The 25,422-nt window shown below is 51.5% G+C and overlaps 1 long non-coding RNA gene across 1 annotated transcript; it reads right to left on the minus strand.

Annotated features, from left to right (window-relative positions):
* Nucleotides 1-1,076: 1,076 nt before the first annotated feature.
* LOC140908448 (uncharacterized) lies at nt 1,077-20,109 on the minus strand. The gene is made up of 4 exons (XR_012157869.1): nt 19,480-20,109; nt 9,992-10,123; nt 5,907-5,992; nt 1,077-2,377 (listed from the first exon to the last, which is right to left on the minus strand). It is a non-coding gene; the product is annotated as an uncharacterized LOC140908448 (long non-coding RNA).
* Nucleotides 20,110-25,422: the final 5,313 nt, after the last annotated feature.

The following is a 25,422-nucleotide window of genomic DNA, read 5'->3' on the forward strand; positions in this document are numbered from 1 at the left end:
CTAGGTAACGCACTCCCTCACTCCCTCCATCTTCACCTCAGTGCACTGCTGCAATGTTCAGATGGGACCAGCAGCCTCCTGGGCCTTCAGGGACATAAGCTGTCTGTTCCCCCCATCTTCTTTCCCTGGACAGCAGAGAGAGAGAAACCCTTCCTTCAGCCACTGCAGTTGGCTCTGCACTGAGTTGTAAGGGCAGGTAACACCCCATAAGGCCTCAGGGGCATCATGTCCCAGTGCCTGGGTGCTGGGAAAGCCTGTCCCAGAACAGCGCACGGTGGGGAGAGGTTATCGTGCAGTTCCAGGGGTTCCAGGCCCTCTTGAGGGAGGCTTTGGGATGGCTGAGTGGGCAAATTGGGGAAGGGAAGTGTCCTGGCTGCTCTGCTGTCAGTTGGGGGAGGAGAGAGTCACATGAGATGAAGTGGGGAAAAACATTTCCCCACGGGGTGAACTTCTTAAAGTCACAAAACTCAGTCAACCTCAAAGCCAGGCTCAGCTCCAGTGACTGCAAGATTCGCTATGAAAATTTCACACCTGACTCCACTCAGGACTCCAGGAGCCCACTGGTGTCTCTGCCACTCGCTTCCCATGCGACGTAGGTCAAGTCACTTGTCTCAGTTCCCCATCTGTAAAGGTTCCCTTTCTCCTACCCTGTGTCTTGTCTATCGAGATTGTAAACTCCTTAGGGCAGGGGCCATCTCTCAGGAGGTCTATGCCCAAGACCCAACACAATGAGGCCTGATGTTGGATGAAATTAGTAGGCAGCAGGTTTAAAACAAACAAAAGGAAGTATTTTTTCACACAACGCACAGTCAACCTGGGGAACTCCTTGCCAGAGGATGTTGTGAAGGTCAAGACCATAACAGGGTTCAAAAAACAATTATGTAAGTTTATGAAGGATAGGTCCATCAATGGCCATTAGCCAGCATGGGCAGGGACAAACCCCATGGCCTGGGTGTCCCTAAACCTCTGACTGCCGGATACTGGGAGTTGATGACAGGGGATGGATCACTCAATAAATGTCCTGTTCTGTTAATTCCCTCTGAAGCACCTGGCATTGGCCACTGCCAGACAGGGTACTGAACTAGATGGACCATTGGTCTGACCCAGTGTGGCTGTTCTAATGTTCGGGGCTCCCAGGAGCTCTCCCTTCTGAAGGATGACAACAAGATCCCGCCTCCACTGAGTTACAGTAAGTGCATGTGTTGGGTTCCCATTCGTTTCCGTCCCTCGGTAGGTTAATTCACTGCTCAGGGCCAACCCAGAGGAGGGATTGAACAAGGAGAGGCAGTGGCGTGGTGAGCTGGGCTGGAGGGCTGGGTGGAAAGAGTCAAGAGATGGCAGCAGGGCGCTAAACCTTTCCAAACTGGCCCTGAACTTACAGAGTGGGTGCTCAGCACGTTCAGAAACTCAGGCCCCTTTAAGAGCTCTCAAATTGGGCCCCAAATTCATTAGTATAAATCTTGGCCTGGATAAGTGAAAGGATGCACAAAGGGGTCACTGGCAGAATGGAGGTGGGGGCAGGGAATGTGGTAAGTATTGCAATGGGGTTAGCAGGAGTTTTTCACCTAACTTCCAGGCGTCTGTAAAAGACAGCTCCGTGCCAGGGATAGCCTGGTGCCACTCTGCGATTTGCTCAGCGTGTGCATGACACGTGACACACATTCTCATCCTCCGGCAACACGGTTCCATCCTAAGTTCAGAAATATCAACCTTTTCCCAGGGCCCCATGCTGCGAGCTGCAGCCACCTCCCTCCCCGCCCCCGGAACAAACCCAGCCCTAGTAGAATAAGGGGAACAGATTCACAACAAAAGCAAAAAATGCTGAAAAACTATTTTTGGTGACCCACGTGTCAGCGAAAAATCAAGGCTCTCTTGTGAGCTGAACAGCAGAAGGCAGTGAAGTGGTGGAGTGTATCTCCCAGGAGAGGGAACGGCTCAAATGCTTTTCTCTGCAGGATCCCGCTGCGGTCCTATAGCAAGCTACCTCCCTGTGCTCCCAAGGACCCTATTGCTCTCCAAAGAATCAGCGATGCTGACCTAAAATTAGGGTAGCCCATTTCCCACGTGCTTACTCAGTCTCTGCAGCATGTCATGAAGCAGCCTTGTATGTTTCCACTGGTTTGATTTTCTTCAACTTAAACATTCGGATGGCGACTGAAAGTGACAGCCTGGAGGGGACCCATACATCGGGGCTGTTCTAGGGTAGTAACCATTTATGTGATGTTTCATTGTAAACACACAAGGTGGTGACAATATCCTCATGTGGTAGACTGCCAAGCCATGTGACGCCTCTAGCCATCTCACCGCACACTCTCCACGACACGAGATTGGCTGTCTGACATACTGAACGCCAGTGAAAGTAAGGTAGGATCTGAGGCTGAAATAAGGAAATAACAAGTTGAAAATTACTTAGCCACGTTAGATGTTTTCAGGTCACCAGGACCTGATGCAATGCTCCCTCCCACCCATCCCCCTGGACTCATTTTAACACTAAAAACCTCCAAGAAGCTCTAGACAAATGCAATTTTAAAAAGCAACCTGTCCCCCCTCTCTGCTTCCAGATGACACTGGCTCGAGGCCCGGGATATATTTAGAAGCTCTGACACAGAGATTTTTTGCTCTGGAGACAGAACGCTCTGCACCTAGAAATGAAGCACATTTGATTGTCTAAAGGCTGAATTAAGCACGGCTCTATTTATTTCAGCACGTGCCCATCCTGGAGACCGGCCCTCAGCTCCTCCATAAATCAGGAGGGGAGATCACAGACTGTGCATAAGCAGTGCGTTATTGTCGATCATTTATAACTATGTCACCACAAATCCTTTTCCAGCCTCGCAAAGCCCCCATTCCTCAGGCAGGAGGAGCCTACCTGCTCAGTACCAGCTGTTAAAATGAAGCAGAAACATGCATGGTACAGTGTTGCCTGGCAGTTAGGACAGGGGTCTACGAGTCAGGACTCCTCGGTTCTATTTCAGTCTCTGCCACTCACCCTATGAAACGGAACTGGGCAAGCCACTGATCTCTCAAGTCAGTTTCCTGGTCTGTAAGATGAGAGATAATGCAGCCCCACTTCATAGAGGTGTCATGGAGCTTAATTAAATTCACATTTGTAAAGTCCTTTGAGGTCAGCCAGGGGAAGTTGCTATATAAGCCCAATGCACTATTGTTACAATAAGGCAGGTGTCAGTTATCTGAGGGCATAGGGAAATCATCAGAGACCTCTCTGAGAGCAAGAAAAACCCTCTACTGTCCCCCATGCACCAAAGAACAAGTCAAGTGGGAGTTCACGAGCGTTTGAAAGCGATTCCCTTGGGCTGTTGGTTGTAATCTCTTTGGGGCAAGGACCCTCTTTCATTCTGCGTGTGCAGTGCCCAGCGCAACGGGGCCCTCCAGATAATCCTCCAGACAATCCATGAAGCAGGCAGGAGAAGTGGCATTGAGACACTCCCCCAAAGTACTGTAGGGGACGGGGTTGGAGGGCGAAGGGGACGTAGAACCTTGGCCTGGCTTGGCAGTGAGTGGAACCTGTTCCCACCTGACAGCTGTTCGGTGTCCACTGTGTGAATTCAGTCAGTGCAGCCTGCTCCAGTCCCTAGTAACCAGATGGCCATATCCCCAAAGCCACCAGCTGGACTGGCCCCCTTGCAGGCCGGCTCAGAAGACACGGGCCATGGAGGTTGAACTGCTTTCTTGCCCCTAGAAGACTCACAGATAAGGCCAGAAGGGAGCACTGTGATCATCTAGTCTGACATCCTGCATAGGACTTCCCCAAACTAATTCCCGTTTGAAAAACAGGGCCCCTCCCTCTAGGCAGAGGCTGATGTCCCTTGGCAGGGCAGTGTGAGCTAGTTTGAGCTAAACTACAATAGGAAACAGCAGTTCCTCCTTCAGCCCCGTCACTTCCCTGGGTCTCAAATCTCATAAGAACATCATAACGGCCACACTGGGTCAGACCAAAGGTCCATCTAGCCCAGTATCCTGTCTGCCGACGGTGGCCAATGCCAGGTGCCCCAGAGGGAATGGACAGAACAAGGAATCATCTAGTGATCCATCCCCTGTCACCTACTCCCAGCTTCTGGCAAACAGAGGCTAGGGACACCACCCCTGCCCATCCTGGCTAATAGCCACTGATGGACCTATCCTCCATGAACTGCTCTAGTTCTTTTTTGAATCCTAGCGGCAGCTGCTCCCATTTGTGCCCCCAGAGCTTAGCTGCACTTCAAACACAATTCATCCCTGTCAGCAGAAACGCGCGTGCATCTAACGGATTGGCCAATGTGTCCCTCTGCGCCATGTGCAGATGCCAGAGAATGCAAGTGCCACTGTGTTGCAGAGAGAAGCTGTCCAGAGTCCAGAGGCTGTGTCAAACCTGGAGAGCCAGGGCTCTTTTAGATCCACAGGGGTGGGCGGACATGTGATCACGGGCTGGAAAGGGACAGTAAAAACAGCCCCATCCTATGTAAGGTGCCCTGGCCAGAATCAGGCTAACATCAGATGTGTCCTCTCCTGGGCATGTCTGCCCTGGCTGGGTGATGAGTGCTGCATTGTGACCTACCAGGTGTGTTCGGTCTCTAGCTGCTGCAATGCCAGGATTCACTCCCTGCTGAGACCATATTACTGAGCAGGCCTCAAGCTGCCTCCATTTACAGCATGAACATTTCCTGTGCAACTCTTTGCTCGGCATCCCTGGAGTGCACCACAGATCCCAAAGGACCATTGCGACCATCTAGACTGACCCCCTGTGTAAACCAGGCCAGAGAACGTCCCCCAAAAATTCCTAGAGCAGAGCGTTTAGAAACACATCGAACGTGACTGAAACATTGTCCGTGATGGAGAATCCAGCCCTTCATAAATTGTTTTCATGGTTAATTACTGTCACCATTAAAAATGTACACTTTATTTCCACTCTGAATTTGCCTCACTTTAACTTCCAGCCGTTGGATCTTGTTAGACTTTTCTCTGCTAGACTGAAGAGCCCATTATTACATATTTGTTCCCCCATGTAGATACTTATAGACTGTGATCAACTCACCCTTTGACCGTCTCTTTGTTGAGATACATAGATTGAGCTACCACTATCCGGCACGTTTTCTAATCCTTTAATCATTCTCGTGACTCTTCTCTGACCCCGCTTCAATGTATCAACTTCCTTCTTGAATTGTTGACACCAGAACTGGACACAGGATTCCAGAAGCGGTTGCAACAGTGCCAAAAACAGAGCTGAAATAACGTCTCTGCTCCTAATTTCCCTGTCTATGCATCCCAGGATCGTATTAGCCCTTCTGACCACAGCATCACTCGGGAAGTTCATGTTCAGCTGATTATCCACCAGGACCCCCAAATCTTTGGCAGAGTCACTGCTTCCCGGGGTAGAGTCCCCCAGCCTGTAAGTATGGCCTGCAGTCTTTGTTCCCACATGTACATACTTATATTTATCCATATTAAAATGCATATTGTTTACTTGAGTCCAGTTTACAAAGCAATCCAGATTGCTCTGCATCAGTGACCCGTCCTCTTCATTATCGACCACTCCAATTTCTTGGTCATCTGCAAACTTTATCAGGGATGAAGCCTCGGAGGCTGGGGGCTGGGCAGATGAACTGGACCCTGAGCTGTGAATTCTGAGATGGTTTGTAGTGGGGGATAAACAGCATCCTGTGTCTGACTTGAAAGGGGCCAGGCAAGCTCTTCCCGGCCTAGTTACGGGTTCAAGGCCCTGCCCTGCCTGATTCAGCTCCGGCACTTGACTCGGGGTCTGTCACAGGCCAGGTGAGCGCGTCCTACCCCCCGGGGGTCTCCCTCTCTCCCCAAAGAGCTCTTTTTCAACCAAACCTATTCTGAAACTTCTCACCCAACAGCATTCTGGTTCCCCAGCCAGCCCTCATTCCGCCAGCTCCGGGCCTTACCTGGGTGGGCAAGATGCCATGTTTGATGCCCGTGTTGTGTGTCCCCGTTCCAATAACCCCAGTGGCCGCCACTTCCGAAACAGCTCCTGTCATAAATATAAAGGGAAGGGTAAACCCCTTTAAAATCCCTCCTGGCCAGAGAAAACATCCTCTCACCTGTAAAGGGTTAAGAAGCTAAAGGTAACCTCGCTGGCACCTGACCAAAATGACCAATGAGGAGACAAGATACTTTCAAAAGCTGGGAGGAGGGAGAGAAACAAAGGGTCTGGGTCTGTCTGTATGCTGCTTTTACCAGGGACAGAACAGGAATGGAGTCTTAGAACTTTTAGTAAGTAATCTAGCTAGGTATGTGTTAGATTATGATTTCTTTAAATGGCTGAGAAAAGAACTGTGCTGAATAGAATGACTATTCCTGTCTGTGTGTCTTTTTTGTAACTTAAGGTTTTGCCTAGAGGGATTCTCTGTGTTTTGAATCTAATTACCCTGTAAGGTATCTACCATCCTGATTTTACAGAGGTGATTCCTTTACATCTATTAAAAGTCTTCTTGTAAGAAAACTGAATGCTTTTTCATTGTTCTAAGATCCAAGGGTTTGGGTCTGTGGTCACCTATGCACATTGGTGAGGATTTTTACCAAACCTTTCCCAGGAAGTGGGGTGCAAGGGTTGGGAGGATTTTGGGGGGAAAGCTGTGTCCAAACTATGTTTCCCAGTAAACCCAGATAAAGTTTGGTGGTGGCAGTGGAAATCCAGGGGCAAAGGATAAAATTAATTTGTCCTTGGGGAAGTTTTAACCTAAGCTGGTGAAAGTAAGCTTAGGAGGTTTTCATGCAGGTCCCCACATCTGTACCCTAGAGTTCAGAGTGGGGAAGGAAACTTGACAGCTCCTAAGCTGCACACAGACAAAGAAACGTCATCGGCAGTTAGTTGTGGTTGTTCCCGGACGCGTCTCTCGAGACGATATTAATTAATGTGACACCCAGAACGAGGGCCATTAATTGCCAGCTGTCCCAGATCAGGATGTGCCAACCCAATGTAATGCACCCGCCGGTTCATATCAAACCGTGCTGAGATCACAGGCTGGCGGGCAGGGGGTCCAGACATGGGCCTGACACTCCGATTCAAGACAGTCCCTTTGATGCTCTCCCAGGGCCTTAGGCTGATCTCAGGGAACATCACCCATTCCCCAAATCCACAGCACGGACCCAGTGCCAGGCATGTGGGACTTGTGCATGGGACAGGTCGAGCCCTGACTGCTTCTGGGCACTGAGGAGGCATGTTCATATGACACCAGCTGAAATGGGACCCACGCCCCTGGTCCACCTTCCCTGCCAGCATCCGAGATCCCCTGCTACCGGGGTAACCTGCAGGTCAGCTCCGCTAACGGGGAGCTGCTTCCCTGGCTGAGCCCAGCTGGAACGCAGCGTGCTGGGACAGCACAGGGGGAAGGGACCCGCAGCCCCAGCGCGCCGACCGCCAGGCCACTGGCTGTTACCGGGCGCGACGCAGGAAATCCAGGCAATGGGGAGACCTTAACCTGGGATGTAATTCTGAGCGAGGAAAGCGGTGGATTGAGGTTACTGGCATGGCTGTGTCCCTGAGCCCTCCTGGCTGGGGGAGGTGGGGTATCGCCCAGGCTCTCATCACCGCAGGCTGCTTTTACCGTGTGCTTTTGATGTGCCAGGGCTCGTGAAACTGAGGGACTGACAGCCTCATTTGCAGCCCCCCCCCCATCTCAATGCAGCATGCAGCCACCCCGGAGCCCTCCCACCCAGCTCTGCCAGTGCAGGTCTGTTCCCAACCGCAGAACCCCCCCACAGGCCAGTCCTGGGCTCCCCCCACAGCTCTGCCAATGCCCCTCAACGCCAACCCACAGCCCCCTCCCTCGCCGTCCCAGTCCTGGGCTCTGCACGCAGCTCTGCTGATGCCCCTCAATCCCGATCCACAGCCGCCTGCTTTTCCAGCCCTGATTCTCTCCTCAGCAGAGATTCCCACCTGTGACGGTGGGGTGAGCTTTTTTCACTGGGGATAGATGGGGATCAGGGTGTGACCGGCCAAAGCCATGGACAGGTGAACTCTGAACAGAGCTCTGTAGAAGCTGACTGCGAGCACAGCCCCCAGCAGCATGTCCCCGCCCTCGCCAGCCTCCCACCCCGAGAACTGGGAGCTGGGCTGGGAGCCAAACACTTTGTAAACATGAATTAATTCCCATAGTGCTGCTAGGAGGGGAAGTGCCATTACCCCATTTGTAAATAACGGGAAACTGAGGCAGAGAGTGACGAAGTGACTTTCCAAAGATCCCAGAAGAATAGAACCCAGGAGTCCAGAATCCCAGCCCTGTGTCCTAACCACTAGACTCACTCCTACCCATTGCTCACTTAAGCCAGATTTTGCGCTGTAGTTTACACCAGTTCTGGGCCAAACCCAGATCTGATGTAATTGGGAACAAATCTCCCCTACTGGGGCTGTTCACCTAAATTCTATCACTTATTAGCAGAATTAAAACAGCACCTACGGGCCCTGTCATGTTGGGCGCTGCACAGACAGACCCTGCCCCAAGGGGCTGAGGTGACAGATAAAGGGGAGGGGGAAGTGACTTGCCCAACATCATACAGGAAGTCAGTAGCAGAGCCAGGACTAGAGCCCAGGTCTTCAAAGCACCAGTCCAATGCTCTAACCACTAGGCAATGCTACCTGACATAAATAGGAGTGTAAGTTGGACAACAGTAAGTGTGGGGGGGGGGGCAGAAGGCTGGGGGTTGTAACATGGGAAGCATCGAAAGGAAAGTGTCAGAGAGTCTGCTTTCTCTCACACCTCGTACACCCTCTTGTTGTTGCTTTCTTTGCTACAGCCCTGTCCTTAGCCTGCAAATTACACTGGCAACCACTCCCGGCTGTGTAACTTTCTGCCTCGTTTTCACTGGCTCTGAATTCGGCCCTCTGCAACCAACATTACAAACCCACACTCCCCTGCAGCCCGTGATCTGAGATGACTGGATGGGAGATGGGGGGAAACAAGCCGGACGATTCCTATTTATTTTGCCATCATTTAAAGGGTTAAATCTCACTGAGACCCAGAGCGAGTGCAAGTCGCCAGTGCCTGGCTAACCCACTGGAGCTCAGGAGATCGGCCAACACAGAGCGTTTTGGGGGACCTCTCCCTGCACGAGGGGGGGCTCAGGCCCTGCACAAGGGGCGCCTTCTCGTTCCATTCAGTCTAGAACTCCATTACAAAGTCATCAGGAGCGAGCCTGCCTCTCCCGCAGGGCAGAGTTAATGACACATGGACGCCTTTCGCTCACCACGAGGGCAGGAGCACTCAGGTGAAGAACCCCTGGTAGCTGCGCCAGTGGGCTCTGTGTTATCGCTGTGTGTGCGCCCACTGAGTCCCATGTTTAACGGGGCGCAGGGGGAAGCCTGGTTGGGTTTTAAAAGTGCCTAGGCCCCAGATCCTCCATGGTAATTAGGTATGTAACCAGGTTGGCCGCTTACTGTCTCCGCAGCGCCTCCTCATGGCCAGGGCTGCCACAGCAGCGCCCCACCCTTGTTTCCTCCTTCACAGGGCTCCTCAAACAGACTCCACCCAGTCCATGGGAAAATTTGGGGCCCAAATTATTCGGTCCTCAGGTACACTCTGGCCCTCCAGTTCAGTGTCTCTCTCCCCTTAGTTGGGGGTTCCCAGCCCGCTTGGCCAGAGCTGGGTCCCAGTTCAGCGCCTCTGCAGGAGCCGATCTTTGCTGCATCTTCACGCCAGATACAGGGTCTCAGGTTTCTGTTCCTGAGCATCCCCCAGGTTACGACCCGGCCTCCCCCCACAGCTACTTCTCCCCACCACCCGCCCCCTGGCAGCTCCTTGCTCCCTTGTGCAGAGAGATAGGAACTCGCTGCCTGCTCTCAGCTGGGGCTCATCTGGTCCTCAGGGCTGGCTTAGTCTCAGGCTCTCCAGCCCATGGGCAACCATGCTGTTACAAAGTGCCTAACTCCCACTGTAACCAATGGGAGTTAGGCACCTAACTACATTTGAGGATCTGGGCGAAAATCCCACAAGAAATCTGCATCTTTAGGCAAGTAAACACCTTAACAAACCTGGCCCTGGGGCTCCCTGTGTGAACCGGGTGTGGTGAGAATAAATCCATCCGGAGGACGATAACAACCATCCCTAGCTCCCAGGAGACTGGTACTAATAACAGTGACTGAAACCCCAGCGGCTGGTCAGTGCTGCAAGAGGGAGAAAAACAAATGTCCCCAATTGTCCCATGCTACACACTGAGAATAGCTGGGCTGAGGTGTCCCGGGACCCACTTCTCCCAGACCCCTGGCTGTCAGAGCTGGACCCAGCAAACAGAGGAGGTTGTAGATTAATAGCCAGGAGCATTCCAGGCCTGGGGTTCCCATCTCGTCTAAAAGCCCGCTCAGAAGTCCTGGCTCTCAGGAGCGTTCTCTGGGGGCAGACAGCTGCTGTGGGGCAGAGCTAAGGGAACTCCCCCCCCACACACACATGCATGCAGCTCATGAAAGGAAAAGCCATAACTATTCATCACGTCCCCCGGGACAATGAGTGCTGACCGCAGGAGGGACGATAAATCTGGACCAGGCGATCTTTAGGAAGTGTGTGGGGACCTCTGATAAATGATCTACGGCCAAATAAATGGCAGGTGGCGAAAGGGGACTGGCTGTTAGCAGCTCTATTATTAACTTCATAATTAGCTGCAGCCGCTCGCAGGCTGGGTGCAGAGGTGCCCGGCTGGTCCCCTGTGAGAAGAGCTGGCTGGTCACAGGCAAGGCTGGGGAGCGCATGCCAGGCATCCTTTAGGTGGAGTTATGAAACAGAGTGTCAGGAGGCAAGGACGTTGCTTGTTAACTCCAGGCCGGGATGTATTTATGTCATAGTTTCAGGGCAAAAGGGACCAGCGGATCGTCTAGTCTATCACAGGCCACCAGCACCTGCCCCTTACGCCACTGAGCTCTGGCTCAAACCCCTGCTGGTGGAGAGGCAGCTGCTTTATAAAGCTTCAGAACCTGCTCAGAAGTCACTGATCCCCAGGAGCTGCCAGCTCGTGCTGAGCCGGGCGGTTTGCTGGTATCTAGCAGTCCCACGTGTCTTTCCCGTATTAAGGATGAGAGGGGAGTTCACTCTCCACAGCTCATCAGTCGTTGCACTGCCCACAAAGCGTTAAAATGGTGCCCAATGGGACACTGGCTTTTCTGAGCTGGAAAACTTCCTACCAGAGATCGGACTCCAGCTGAGATCGACTCTTGCTCCCGCTCCTTTTTAAACCAGGGGCGTAGAGGCCAAAGGCCCTGGAGCCTGTTCCCCAGGTCTGATACTTTGCCTACCCCATTTCCTTAATAACCGACATATTCTCTCTAACGCTGATGACCTTGGGGCTTTTTGCTACTTGGCATAATGGCGTCTGCATCATCTTCTCCCGGGGCCCTTGGAAACTCCTTGAACGGTTGGGATTTAACATGCCCTTGATCCAATTCCCCAGAGACATTTTCTTAGCCGCGTTTGGTGCGAAGAAGTGAATAATTCTGGGTACCACCCCTGTCCAAGTGACACATTCAGGCTGAGTTCCTGCAGCTCTATTAATTCATGCTCCTGTTATCAGACCGCAGCAGGCTTTGGTCCAGCGGCATAAAATGCAGCCATGTCTGTGACCCTTGAATGCAAGGCTGGGCGACCATCGGATCATCGGCCTCTGTAACAGATCAGCAGCTTTGATTCAACACGCCAGCTGGGCAGGACCAAAGGTCATTAAAAGCTGCACAACGTGCCCACGGCCTATTCCACAGCTTCATCCCCCGGTCTAGGGCAAAGTGCGACCTAGCGAATTAGCCGCTTAACAGAGGCTGGTTGGTACATTCCAATGTATCGGCGAGTGAACTAGTGCATGGTTCGTCCTCTTCCCACATTGCCAAAGGCGTTCCGGGCAGACTCAGCTGCTGCAGATTCTCAGCCCTGCCGCGGGTCCTTTGGGATTCTTAGAAGTGAACTTACTGTTGCCAAACAAGGTGAAGGCTGGTGACCAATATGCTCTGCTCACAGAGCATAGGTGGAAGCAGTGGGATATTTCCATACGTACCATCATCCCTTATCCACGTCCTTCAGCCATTACCTGGCAGGGCCAGCTCCTGGAGAAAGACTGTGGTTTTGAGTTCTGTGCTCACTCAGCCCTAGGTAGCTGAGAAGACTATTCATGGGGTTTGCCAGATTGAAAAATGACTGAGACCACCCACGCATTTCACACAGGTCGCTGAGCAGCCATGAGATGGTAATTAACACGCCCACCCGCACTGGGCAGATGGCTGGTATGTCTACACTGCAATTAAAACCTGCAGCTGGCCTGTGCCAGCTGACGAGCTTCCTGGGCTCAGGCTGCAAGGCTGTTTAATTACAGTGTAGACTTCCCAGCTCAGGCTGGAGCCCAGCCACTGGGACCCTGCGAGGTGGTCAACATCACACACCTATGTCCTTTTGTGACTCTAGCTCTTAATCACTGTGTGCCTCAGTCTCCCCATCTCTACAATGGGTATTATAGTACCGCCTGGCCATGCAGAGGTGTTGTGAGGAGAAATACATTAAAGGTTGAGAGGGGCTGAAATACTTTGCTGTGATGGGGGCCCTATAAGGATCAGGGAGAGCTGGCCAGAACCCACTGATTTAGGGGAAAATTGGAAAACAAAGGGGGAACCCATATTGTGCTCGGTTTGACTGGGGATGAATAATTACACAAGGGGCCGGGATTTCAGAGACTCCAACCCAGAGATGCCATCACTCTCACAGTAATCGTCTGCATCTCTCCTATTGCTGCTCTGTGCTTGTCAGCCACTGCCCGGCATAATGACCTTTCCTTCTCGCCACCCTTCCCCATTCCCCCACGGATCTCAGCATCTCTTTCCACACACACAGCTCACAGAGAGGAGAACAATAGGCAGAGAAAAATCAGACAAAGGAGACGTCCTCCCAGCCCAAGGGCCGGGCAGACGAGACAGGCCTCAGCTGGAAACTGAGGCAAGCAGGCAAGTCACCATGCAGTTCTCCCAGTCATCACTAACCCAGCTATGTTTCTAATGATCAAATCCCCCGTAACTATTACCTGTCTCTTCCCAATAACTGGAGTTCCCTCCCTTGGAGAGGTATCCTCAGTGCAAAAGGATACCACGACATCACAGAATCATAGAATATCAGGGTTGGAAGGGACCTCAGGAGGTCATCTAGTCCAACCCCCTGCTCAAAGCAGGACCAATCCCCAACTAAATCATCCCATCCTCTGGAAGGAGGGTCCCAACTATGGGATCATTTCCCTCTGCTCCAGTTAGATGTTCCTCTTCCCACAAAGCAGGGGCCCTTGGGGGACATACAGGGCTGGCGGATTATCCGCCTGCTGCTGAGCACCCAGAATTCCTATTTGTTTCCCCTTTGAAGAAGAGGCCAGATGATAAATTTCTTTTAGTTCAGCTACGGGGCTGTTTAGGAGCAGTCAGAGGTGACCAGGGACACTGGACGCCTGACTTGAGACCCTGATTGTCATCCCCCCCGCCCTCCAAAAATTAGACCCCTTTAAGGAGAGCCAAGCAGGGACCTCAGAAAATGGGCCAGCAGAAGATCTTGGCTAGGAGGATGAGGGGTGTTATCTCGTGAAGGCCCCAGCAGTCCTGGCACGCAGCACGGTGCAGGCCGAGAAGGAGGGTGGAGGATCTGTTGTGGTGTTTATTGGCCACATTGCAGCCTATGCTCATGCTGTGCTAACTATCCCATATCTCCAAGCTGTGGTGATTTATTTCTGCCTCGTCCAGTTTCCCCCGGTCTGTTTTCCCTCGGAGTGAATAATTAGCTCGCTCCTTTGCTCACCACCCTGCCTTTCCTAGGGCGGCTGAAATACCTACTTCCCAAACGCTGGCCTTTGGTCCTGACTGCTCCACGCCTGAGCACATCCCCGGCCTCCGACAACCTAGTGCTCAGCACACGCCAACGCCGGCTGCTTTCGGCCACAGGGTCTCTGTGCGATCGGCCCAGAGCGACTTCTCCAGGCCCTGAGCAGAGCCGTTCTGGCTCCTGACAGCTCACATGGGAGGCTCACCTGGCAGAGCTGCTACCTACAGGCTACGAGGATCCCAGCGTGAGTCCCCGCTGCAGCAAGAGGCAGACAGCCCGCTCAGAATAGGGCATGGGGCAGGGGCCTCCTCCAGGGGCTGGCTGAGGGCACCCTGGTACCTGGCCCCCAGCTGCTGTAACCAACCCTACCAGGGGCTCTCGGCAGAACTTGAGCCCGCTACCTTCAGACCCTTAGCGCAGACCTCTACCACCTGAGCCAAGGAGTAACTTCATTAGCTGGTAGTAGGCTGTTATCCTCCAGGTGGACCAGCCTCTAGCCGGGGAGGGAGGGGGGATGACACTGCACAGGGGGTGTCCTACTGGCAGGCTGGGGAGCAGAACATTTTCCAGGGTCAGGGAAACAGCAAGTCAGTGCAATTCTCCTCCCTGGCCTGGCCCGGCCCAGGGGGCCATCCCTGTAACCTCTGGGTCTCAGGAGGCAGCGACCATTGACACAGAGACCAGCACTGCAGCCCTTCCCCAGTCTCTGCTCAGCCTTCCTCAGGAGCGTCCTGCTTATCTGTGCCACGTTCGCACCTGTATCCGAACTGAGAGCCGGGCCCCGTTGTTAGGGTTGCCAACTTTCTACTCACACAAAACCAAACACCTTTGCCCCACCCCTCCTCTGAGGCCCCACCCCCTGCTCACTTCATCCCCCTTCCCTCGGTCACTCGCTCTCCCCACCCTCACTCACTCGCTCATTTTCCCCAGGCTGGCTCAGGGGGTTGGGGTGTGGGAGGGGGTACAGGCTCTGGGCTGAGGCTGTAGGTTCCAGGGTGGGGCCAGAAATGAGGGGTTCAGGGTGTGGGAAGGGGCTACGGGCTGGGGTGTAGGGAGGTGAGGGCTCCAGCTGGGGGTGCAGGCTCTGGTGTGGGGCCAGGGATGAGGGATTTGGGGTGTAGGAGGGGGCTCCAGGCTGGGTCAGGGGGTTGGGGTGCAGGGGTGTGAGAGGGCTACAGCTGGGGGTGCAGACTCTGGGGTGGGGCTGGGGCTGAGAGGTTTGGAGTATGGGAGGGGGCTCCAGGCTGGGTCAGGGGGTTGGGGTGCAGGGGGATGGGAGGGTTCCATTTGGGGGGTGCAGACTCAGGGGTGCAGCTGGGGATGAGGGGTTTGGGGTGCAGGAGGGTGCTCCAGGATGGGATTGAGGGGTTTGGAGGGGGATCAGGGCTGGGGCAGGGGGTTGGGGCATGGGAGAGGGTCAGGGGTGCAGGCTCCGGGTGGTGCTTACCTCAAGCAGCTCCCAGAAGCAAAGGCATATCCCTTGTTTGGCTCCTACGTGGAGAGGCAGCTCTGTGCACTGCCTCGTCTGCAGGCACTGCCCCTGCAGCTCCCATTGGCCATGGTTCCCAGCCACTGGGAGCTGTGGAGCCGGTACTTGGGGCAGGGGCAGCAGGGGCAGCACGTGGAGCCCTCTGGCTGCCCCTCTGCGTAGGAGCCAGAGTGGGGACATGCTGGCTGCTTCCAGGAGCTGTTCAGAGCCAGGGCAGGCAGGGAGCCTACCTTAGCCCCACTGTGCTGCTGACTAGACTTTTAACAGCTCGGTCAGCAGTGCTGACTGGAGCCGCCAGCTCCCTTTTCCACCAGGCATTCTGGTCAAAAACCGGACACCTGGCAAACCTACCCATTGTACGAGGCACCACATCCGAAAACCGAGAGCCAGCCCGTGCCTCAAAGAGCTGACAGTCCACATAGATGAGAAAGAGACAGGGTGGGAGATGGGAAGGATCATCACCCCCATTTTACAGCTAGGAAACTGAGGCATGGAGAGACTCATTGATCCATCTAAGGGCACCCAGGGAGGCTGTAGCAGAGCCAGAAATGAACCCAGATCTCTAGAGGCTTAGGTTACCACCATATCCGCTAGAATAGCCTTCCTGGCTCAGCCGGCAGGCTGCTCCTGGGATACAGACAATCATGAAGTTTATATATATATATATATATATACACACATACATATACACACATACATACATATACATACATACATACACACACACACACACACCCTCCCCCACCCAATTACCTAGCACTTTTCAGCAGTGGATCTCACAGCACTTCCCACCAGCCTGATGAGGCCGGGCAGTGCGATGATCCCCACTGTAGATGGGAAACACGAACAGAAAGGCTAAGGGCTCGTCGACACTAACTACACAGCCAGGAGGGGTTCTCCCATCAGCGTGGGTCGCCCACCTCCCTGCGCGGTGGTACCCAGAGTGTCAGAATAACTCTGTCGACCTAGCACTGGTTACACAGGGACTTCGGTCGCTTCATTTCACTCCGGAGGTGGATGTTTTCCTTATAGTTAAGCCAACCTAGTCTCCTAGTGTAGTCTAAGCTCTGTGACCTGCCCAAAGTCACCCAGGCAGTCTGGTGGAGCAGAGACCTGAACCCCAAACTCCGCTCTCCTAGGCTAGTGCCCTAACCCCTGGACCATCCTTCCCCTCATTAATAATCCCAAGACCCCACCACCACCACCACCACCCAGCCCTGAAGTCCAGATCAGCCCAGCAGCACCCTGGGAAGCAGGCCTCTCTCTTTGGAAGGAGTTTGTCTTCGCCAAACTTCCCTCATCTGAGGCTGCCCCCACGCTGCCCCCTCCCCCCCGACGCGGCTGGCAGCTCAGGCTGGCAGGCCAAGAACGTGCCTGCTTCACAGTGAGGATTTCCCAGCGGGCTCTGGCATGGGAGTGACCCTTGCTCCGAGGAAGGCGGGCAGGTGTGCATGGCCTCACTGCTGAAGATATTACACAAGAAATTTTGTAAGACCTTCATGAACTGGGTCTTGATCCACAAAATACTTGATGTTCTGATGGTGCCAAACTTTTGTGCAAAGGAGGTGTGGCGTACACGTGATTTTACAACACAAAATTAAACAAGCAAATAGCTTACACGCACTGCTTGAATCACCAGTGACAGCCAATGGTTACTCATAGAATCATAGAATATCAGGGTTGGAAGGGACCCCTGAAGGTCATCTAGTCCAACCCCCTGCTTGAAGCAGGACCAATTCCCAGTTAAATCATCCCAGCCAGGGCTTTGTCAAGCCTGACCTTAAAAACCTCTAAGGAAGGAGATTCTACCACCTCCCTAGGTAACGCATTCCAGTGTTTCACCACCCTCTTAGTGAAAAAGTTTTTCCTAATATCCAATCTAAACCTCCCCCACTGCAACTTGAGACCATTACTCCTCGTTCTGTCATCTGCTACCATTGAGAACAGTCTAGAGCCATCCTCTTTGGAACCCCCTTTCAGGTAGTTGAAAGCAGCTATCAAATCCCCCCTCATTCTTCTCTTCTGCAGGCTAAACAATCCCAGCTCCCTCAGCCTCTCCTCATAACTCATGTGTTCCAGTCCCCTAATCATTTTTGTTGCCCTTCGCTGGACTCTCTCCAATTTATCCACATCCTTCTTGTAGTGTGGGGCCCAGAACTGGACACAGTACTCCAGATGAGGCCTCACCAATGTCGAATAGAGGGGAACGATCACGTCCCTCGATCTGCTGGCCGTGCTCCTACTTATACAGCCCAAAATGCCGTTAGCCTTTTTGGCAACAAGGGCACACTGTTGACTCATATCCAGCTTCTCGTCCACTGTCACCCCTAGGTCCTTTTCCGCAGAACTGCTGCCTAGCCATTCGGTCCCTAGTCTGTAGCGGTGCATTGGGTTCTTCCGTCCTAAGTGCAGGACCCTGCACTTATCTTTATTGAACCTCATCAGATTTCTTTTGGCCCAATCCTCCAATTTGTCTAGGTCCCTCTCTATCCTATCCCTTCCCTCCAGCGTATCTACCACTCCTCCCAGTTTAGTATCATCCGCAAATTTGCTGAGAGTGCAATCCACACCATCCTCCAGATCATTTATGAAGATATTGAACAAAACCGGCCCCAGGACCGACCCTTGGGGCACTCCACTTGATACCGGCTGCCAGCTAGACATGGAGCCATTGATCACTACCCGTTGAGCCCGACAATCTAGCCAGCTTTCTACCCACCTTATAGTGCATTCATCCAGCCCATACTTCCTTAACTTGCTGACAAGAATACTGTGGGAGACCATGTCAAAAGCTTTGCTAAAATCAAGAAACAATACATCCACTGCTTTCCCTTCATCCACAGAACCAGTAATCTCATCATAAAAAGCGATTAGATTAGTCAGGCATGACCTTCCCTTGGTGAATCCATGCTGGCTGTTCCTGATCACTTTCCTCTCATGCAAGTGCATCAGGATTGATTCTTTGAGGACCTGCTCCATGATTTTTCCAGGGACTGAAGTGAGGCTGACTGGCCTGTAGTTCCCAGGATCCTCCTTCTTCCCTTTTTTAAAGATTGGCACTACATTAGCCTTTTTCCAGTCATCTGGGACGTCCCCCGTTCGCCACGAGTTTTCAAAGATAATGGCCAATGGCTCTGCAATCACAGCCACCAATTCCTTCAGCACTCTCGGATGCAACTCGTCCGGCCCCATGGACTTGTGCACGTCCAGCTTTTCTAAATAGTCCCTAACCACCTCTATCTCCACAGAGGGCTGGCCATCAGCAATGGCAGATACGTTCTCAAATTGTAAATCTACAGGGTTTTTTCCTCACAGGCATGAATCAAGTGTTCTGTACTCAGGCCAGAACCTGCAAAGATTCATAGAAACAAGACGGACTGGCCACCTGAATACTTTGGAAATAATCCCCAGTAGTTTGGAAGAGATTCACAGCACCCTGTCAGACTTTGGGCATGGATCTGGCACCCTGTCCATTGAAGCAAGGGGCTGTTCGAAGTTACAGAATCACCCAAATTCTTGTTCTTCACCGAGGTTATGAAAATGATTTTGAATGGTTCTTGCTCCTGTGAAAAGTCACCTTCAAAAGGAAGGAATGCAGGGGTGGCGCGTCTAATAGGCAGGGGAAGGCTGTGCCTCCCCAAACAGCCCCATGTGGCCCCACCCACGCGCCGACAGGAGACCCCCCTTCTGCTGCTAGTTGGCCCCAGTCCAGGCAGGCTGCTCCTCTGCTGGGAAGGGAAGCCTGCTGGGGCTGGGGCAGATGGGACTTGGTGTAGCTGGGGCTGCCCAGTACTCGGGGGGGGCCCGGCCCTGAGACCGCACCACCCAGCACTTCAGGGCAGGGGGGAGATGGGTCCACACACCACACACCAAACCGGGGCTGGGGAGGGGGGGTCCGTGCACCGCCTGGTGCTCCGGGGCTGGGGGCCGCACGCCATGTGGTGCTCTGGGACTGAAGGGGGGGTGGCCGCACCCCTGCCCAGTGCTCTGGGGGGCCATGCGCCACCCCATGGTCCGGTGCTGGGGGCCGCGTGCCCACCTGGTGCTTTGGGAGAACCTTAACGCTGCAGCAGCTAACGTGGCTCTAAAATATCCGTGGGTTTCACACTACGTAGTTCTTCTCCCTCCAGATATTCGCAGACTCATGTCCAACACCTCAGTCATCTCGTCACCAAGCTATACGCTATTTAACCCTTTAACTCCTACCTTGGAATTCAGTCCCTGGATCCTTTTTGTTGCTCTCCTCTGAACTCTCTCCAATCTGTCCGTTTCATTCCACACCTGGATAATGATGGCAATATTCAAGGTGCGTCTGCCCTGGAGCCAGAGAGAGGGATACCTCTCATTACCTCCCACCACTTGCTTTGCATGCGCAGTCCCAAATCTCATTGGCCTTATTGGCTTCCACATCACACTGCTTGTCTGCTTGTTGTCCATGGTACAGTACAGTTGCCTGTACCATTCCTGCCTTCCAGTTTCCATGCTCCCTTTGGGTATTTGTGTTTTAGATTATTTCCCTCCAAACTGGATCGCATTTCATTTCTTTGCTGCCCATGTTTCTGAGCTCTCCAAGTCCACTTCACTATCCCTGTGTCTTCTGGGTTATCTGCAACCCCTCCCAGTTTACAGCAGTATCAGCTGTGAATTTCATTAACCCCTTTCCAGGTGTTCCCTCTAGTAATTCACTAGACCCCACCCCACAACTCAACCCTTTGCTGTTTATCTTTATGCTCTTGCCGGTGGCTTTCAGTCATAAGAACGGCCATACTGGGTCAGACCAAAGGTCCATCCAGCCCAGTATTCTGTCTGCCGATAGTGGCCAATATCAGGTGCCCCAGAGGGAGTGAACCTAACAGGTAATGATCAGTGATCTCTCTCCTGCCATCCATCTCCACCCTCTGACAAACAGAAGCTAGGGACACCGTTCCTTACCCATCCTGGCTAATAGCCATTAATGGACTTAACCTCCATGAATTTAGCCAGTTCTCTTTTAAACCCTGTTATAGTCCTAGCCTTCACAACCTCCTCAGGCAAGGAGTTCCACAGGTTGACTGTGCGCTGAGTGAAGAAGAAGGGCATGACCACATCCCTTCCCAAGCCAATTTGAAATAGTTTTTCAAGGAAGATTTCATGAGATGCAGTATCAACTGCTCTAATAAATTCCAAATTCATTACAGCATCTGCATGCCTTTCAAGGCACTTATTTTGTAATCCTATCAAAAAAGCAATCAGGTTTGTCTAGTAGGATTTATTCTTTATAAATCCTGTGCAGTTTATTGCTTCTCGGTTTCTATTATCCCATAGATGTTCAGCAATTGTTCCTCTTCGTATTAATTACATTGTTTAGGGGGGTGTTGCCCCAGGATGGAGGGGTGTGTTGCCCCAGAATTGTATTAAGCTAATTGCAACCATATTGCATGCATTCAGGCACCATGAATTAATAAAACAGAACTCCACTTCGTTAAGGGTTTATTTGAACAAGTCGAGCTTCTGGAGACAAAGTCAAATATTAGCTGCAGGCTGGCAGTCTCTGTTAATGGTAGAAGGGGAGAAAAGAGGCAACAATTTGAGGCTGAAAGAAAATAATGAGTTTTGGGCGCCTTTGCCAGAGAAGCTTGTTATGACGAAGATGGTTAGGAATGTTTGTTGAAGTTAGGAGAAGTGATGACCCAGCAGGGGTCACTATGAGCTGTGTGATTTGCAAAAGTTAGTTATAAAAAGACTACATAATAGAGTGTACTTTGAACAGTTCTCTGAAGCTAGCCAGAGAGACATTTCTGACATCATACTCCCCACCAGGGAAGCGACAGGCCATCGCTGACCTGCTGCTAATTACTCAATACCATCTCAGATTCTAGGTAATTATTTGGGATGTTCTAAACCTATTGCTTATGCTGCTTAAATCTAATAATTAGTAGTTTTAGCTAGAGCATGCTTACTTTCATCAATCTGTCATCAGCCGGACGTGCTGTGTTCCGACTGATTTATTCCGGACACCGCCTGGAGTGAAACAGTTTTAAGTTACCACTGCTGTGGGTTCTGAAAACGGGGGGTAACAGGGGGAGGAGGTAGATTTATAGAGCCACAATTGCAAGGATTGTTCTTATTTACTTATTGGAAGGCTGGTACTAGATTCATTTTTTTTCAATCTTTTCAGATTTCTCCAGTTACCGGTATTTCTCAGACATGTCAGTGCCATAGTAGGTTTGGTAGTTAATTGCCTTAAGGTGCACGTCACAGGGAGCAGGGGATTTGAATAGTGTAAAAGGTGCAGGACTCCTCCCCATGCCCTCTTGCGTCCAGGTGCTATGCTAATTCCCCAATGAAATGAAAAAGACAAGCAAGACGTTCACCCAGACTGCTTATCCGGGACACAAACGCCATCCGAGTGTACCAGTCTGACACCCAGGGCCTTTACCCACAGTCACACTCAACCTCGATTCCCATCCTTGGAGCCGAGACTTTCCTGCTAACTGCAACTCTTCTCCCAGACAGGCCTCCTGCAGCTATCTGGCAGATCCCTCCCTGAGTTCCTTTCCTAGGAGCTCTCCTGGGAGCCCCTCTCCTCGGGAGAACAACCCTCCGGCTGAACTCTGGGCGCAAGCTTTTCCTTATCTGTTCGTTACCAAAGACGGGAACAGCGAAGTGACTCATCTCACCAACAGCTCCCTTCCTGGAAACTCTTCACCACTCTGGGGCCTGAAGAGCTGGGGCCACTAAAAGAGTTCAAAGAAAAGGAGGACTTGTGGCACCTTAGAGACTAACTAATTTATTTCAGCATAAGCTTCCGTGAGCTACAGCTCACTGCATCAGATGCATACTGTGGAAAATACAGAAGATGTTTTTATACACACAAATCATGAAAAAAATGGGTGTTTACCACTACAAAAGGTTTTCTCTCCCCCCACCCCACTCTCCTGCTGCTAATAGCTTATCTAAAGTGATCACTCTCCTTACAATGTGTATGATAATCAAGGTGGGCCATTTCCAGCACAAATCCAGGTTTCTCCCCCACACACACACACAAACCCACTCTCCTGTTGGTAATAGCTTATCTAAAGTGATCACTCTCCTTACAATGTGTATGATAATCAAGGTGGCCCACCTTGATTATCATACACATTGTAAGAAGAGTGATCACTTTAGATAAGCTATTACCAACAGGAGAGTGGGGTGGGGGGAGAGAAAACCTTTTGTAGTGGTAAACACCCATTTTTTCATGATTTGTGTGTATAAAAACAAACATCTTCTGTATTTTCCACAGTATGCATCTGATGAAGTGAGCTGTAGCTCACAAAAGCTTATGCTCAAATAAATTGGTTAGTCTCTAAGGTGCCACAAGTCCTCCTTTTCTTTTTGCGAATACAGACTAACACGGCTGTTACTCTGAAACCTAAAAGAGTTCAGTTCCCCTTCTTGGCTGTATCAAAGTCCGGGCTACTGTCCCGGGGGTGGGGGGGGAAGAGAACCCTTTACTCCAGGACCCTATAGCGAGCAGCCGTGCCATATCCCTTTAAATAAACTGTGTCACTGCTACAATTCCCTGGGCCACTTCCCCATGGCCCCAGCACATTCTTCACCCTTACTTTGGGGCCTTGTCCTGGTTCAGTCCCAGCAGCCAGCCTGGCGCTCCTTTGCGTTCTCCCACCCCTCTGGTCTCTGCCAGCACTGCCCTGTCCAGGGTCCTGTAGCTCCCTCAGCCAGCCAGGCACACCATCCACACTCCTCCAGCTCCAGCAAGGAACTAACCTCACGCCCTGCAGCTCTTCTTATACTAGCCTGCTGACAACCACTCAAGGCACAGAGTGAGCTTGTCACTTATAATTATGGGTGGAAAGAGCATGGTATAATGTAGCATGGTGTTAGTATGTGTATGCTCGAGACGTGTGGGCCTTTTAATTGCAATTTACATGTTTACAAGTTAAAGTATAACTTTAAGAAGTACTGAGAGTGATCTCTCACAGACTGGCCATCTGTAACAGATTGTGGCACTCAGAATCATTTCACCTGTATGATGTTGCGGTTTGAATGCTCTTTAACTTGCATTTAAGGATTTGTGCTTTCAGAACGCCAGTAAGGGATCTGTGTCTGATTTATGGTTTTAGATTATTAGTGTGCTAGGGATTATTATTCCTATCAATAAAAAGGTTTCTTGCTTTGGAAAAGAATATTGCCTGGGTCAGTCACTTATTGGAAGGCCTTATCTGTGTCCTTCAAGTATTTCCTTAACCACCCTGGTGACCCATACCTTAGGAAAAACAGATTAATGGGGCATTAAATAGATTACTTTACGGACTCCCCCAAACCTGTTTTTCAATGAGTTCCTGAACCAGTTCTTTTAAAACTCTTGAATGCAAATTATCTGGACCTGCTGATTTAAAATTTCTAACTTCAGTAGTTGTGGTTTAACATCCATCTGAGATAACAGTGGAATAGGAAGAGTGGTATCATCATCATCATCTTCGGTACTATTATTGAAAATTCTATCACTTCCCTCTAATAATGGACCAATACCATTGTTAAGATTCTTTTTGTTCTTAATATACTTAAACTTCTTATTGTCCTTAACTCTGCAGGCCATAGATTTTTCCTTATGTGCCTTTGCTTCCCTTATCAGTTTTCTACAGTTCCTAGCTTCTGATTGATACTTATTTTTATCAACTTCCCCTTTCTTCCATGTGCTATATATAAATTTTTAAAATTGTTTATAGCCTTCACTTCCCTTCTAAACAGGTCAGTGTTTTAACCAGTACGGCCTTCTTCCTCAACTGTGGTATTAGGTGAGGGAGGTGTGGGTTGTGGCTAAATCAGACCAGGAACTCCTTGCCAAACATTTTTTACTCTCCACCCCAGACAAGGATGGGATGGATCTTCCTCCTGGATGGACTCTCGTCATTTTCTTAAGCTTCATTTATTGATCTTCCTCCCAAGCGGGCAGTCAGCTGGCAGCAATCAGCTCTGTATTACAACTGTCTCAAGGCTTCCTTGCTCCTCACATCCTTGCTGTGGAAACTCGAGCCCAGCTGTGTCCCTGACATGAACCCCATGGCTGGTTCGAGGGGAAGGCAAATGCTTATTAAACAGCAGCCTTGGACGCTGCATTTCTCCAGCACAGGCTGCAGCTTGCATTGTACTCACCTTACAAATGAAGCCCTGACAGCTCTTTCCCTGGTAACTGGGCCAGGCTAATCCATCAGACAAGTATCTCCATCGGTAGCTATTGACATCTGCATTAGGGATAAATGACTCGGGGGGACGTATGAGCAGGGTTCATGTCTCGCTCTGACTCCTTTTCTGCCTTTAAGAATTCAGATGCTGCAGCGCAGTAGCTGCTGTCGAGCGTCCAGGAAAGATTCGTCCCCGGCGCCTGCTCCTTTGAGGATTCGACTCAAGGCCACAGAACTTGGGCTGGGGGAGTCCTGGGAACTTGGGCGACAGGTGCAGGATTTCTCCTTTGGGCGGTGACACCACACCTGCCTCTAGTCCTTGTAGTTCAGAAGGTGCAGTATAAAGCTCTTGGCTTTCATCCCTCTGAACCAAATCCAAGGCCTGAAACTCCGTAACATCCAGTGGCTTCTCTGAAATGGGTTGGTGGCTTTTTATCCCGTCACTGTGGCTGGGTGAGCCCATTGTAAAACACCACAGAACTGGCAGAAGCTGTGGAAAGGGAGCGCACCTCCAAGGTTATTCTCTCCTAGGGGAGAGCAGCGCTGGCCTCTGGGATGGGCAGGCAGGGTGCTACCCATCTACCTCATCAGCAACATGGCAGCGGGGAGCAATTCCCCTGTCTTCCAAACAACCAGCTCCAACAGCTGGTTTGAATGACAGCTGAGCAGGCTATTGCCATTTGGGGCAGCCCGGAAGTGTCGGCTGAGCAGGGAAAAATCCCCTTATTCAAATCCCAGGTGCCCTTCGCTTACTAGTACCCTACAACGTGGCACATTCATGGTGTCGGCAGTCTCCATTTGGGGCGGCGCACTGCAGGGCTTTGTCGTGGCACAGGAACATCAGAAAGGAGCCACGATCTGTCTCACCCCCGTTTGACCCTGCTGTATCTTCTCTGATTTTCTTTGGGCAGGCACTTGGGGCCTATCGCCTCCAGCGTATTTAGGTTCCGAACTTCCAATCACATCAATGGAAATTAGGAGC

This window comes from Lepidochelys kempii, chromosome 3 (assembly GCF_965140285.1).
Source record: "Lepidochelys kempii isolate rLepKem1 chromosome 3, rLepKem1.hap1, whole genome shotgun sequence".
Lineage (NCBI taxonomy): Eukaryota > Metazoa > Chordata > Testudines > Cheloniidae > Lepidochelys > Lepidochelys kempii.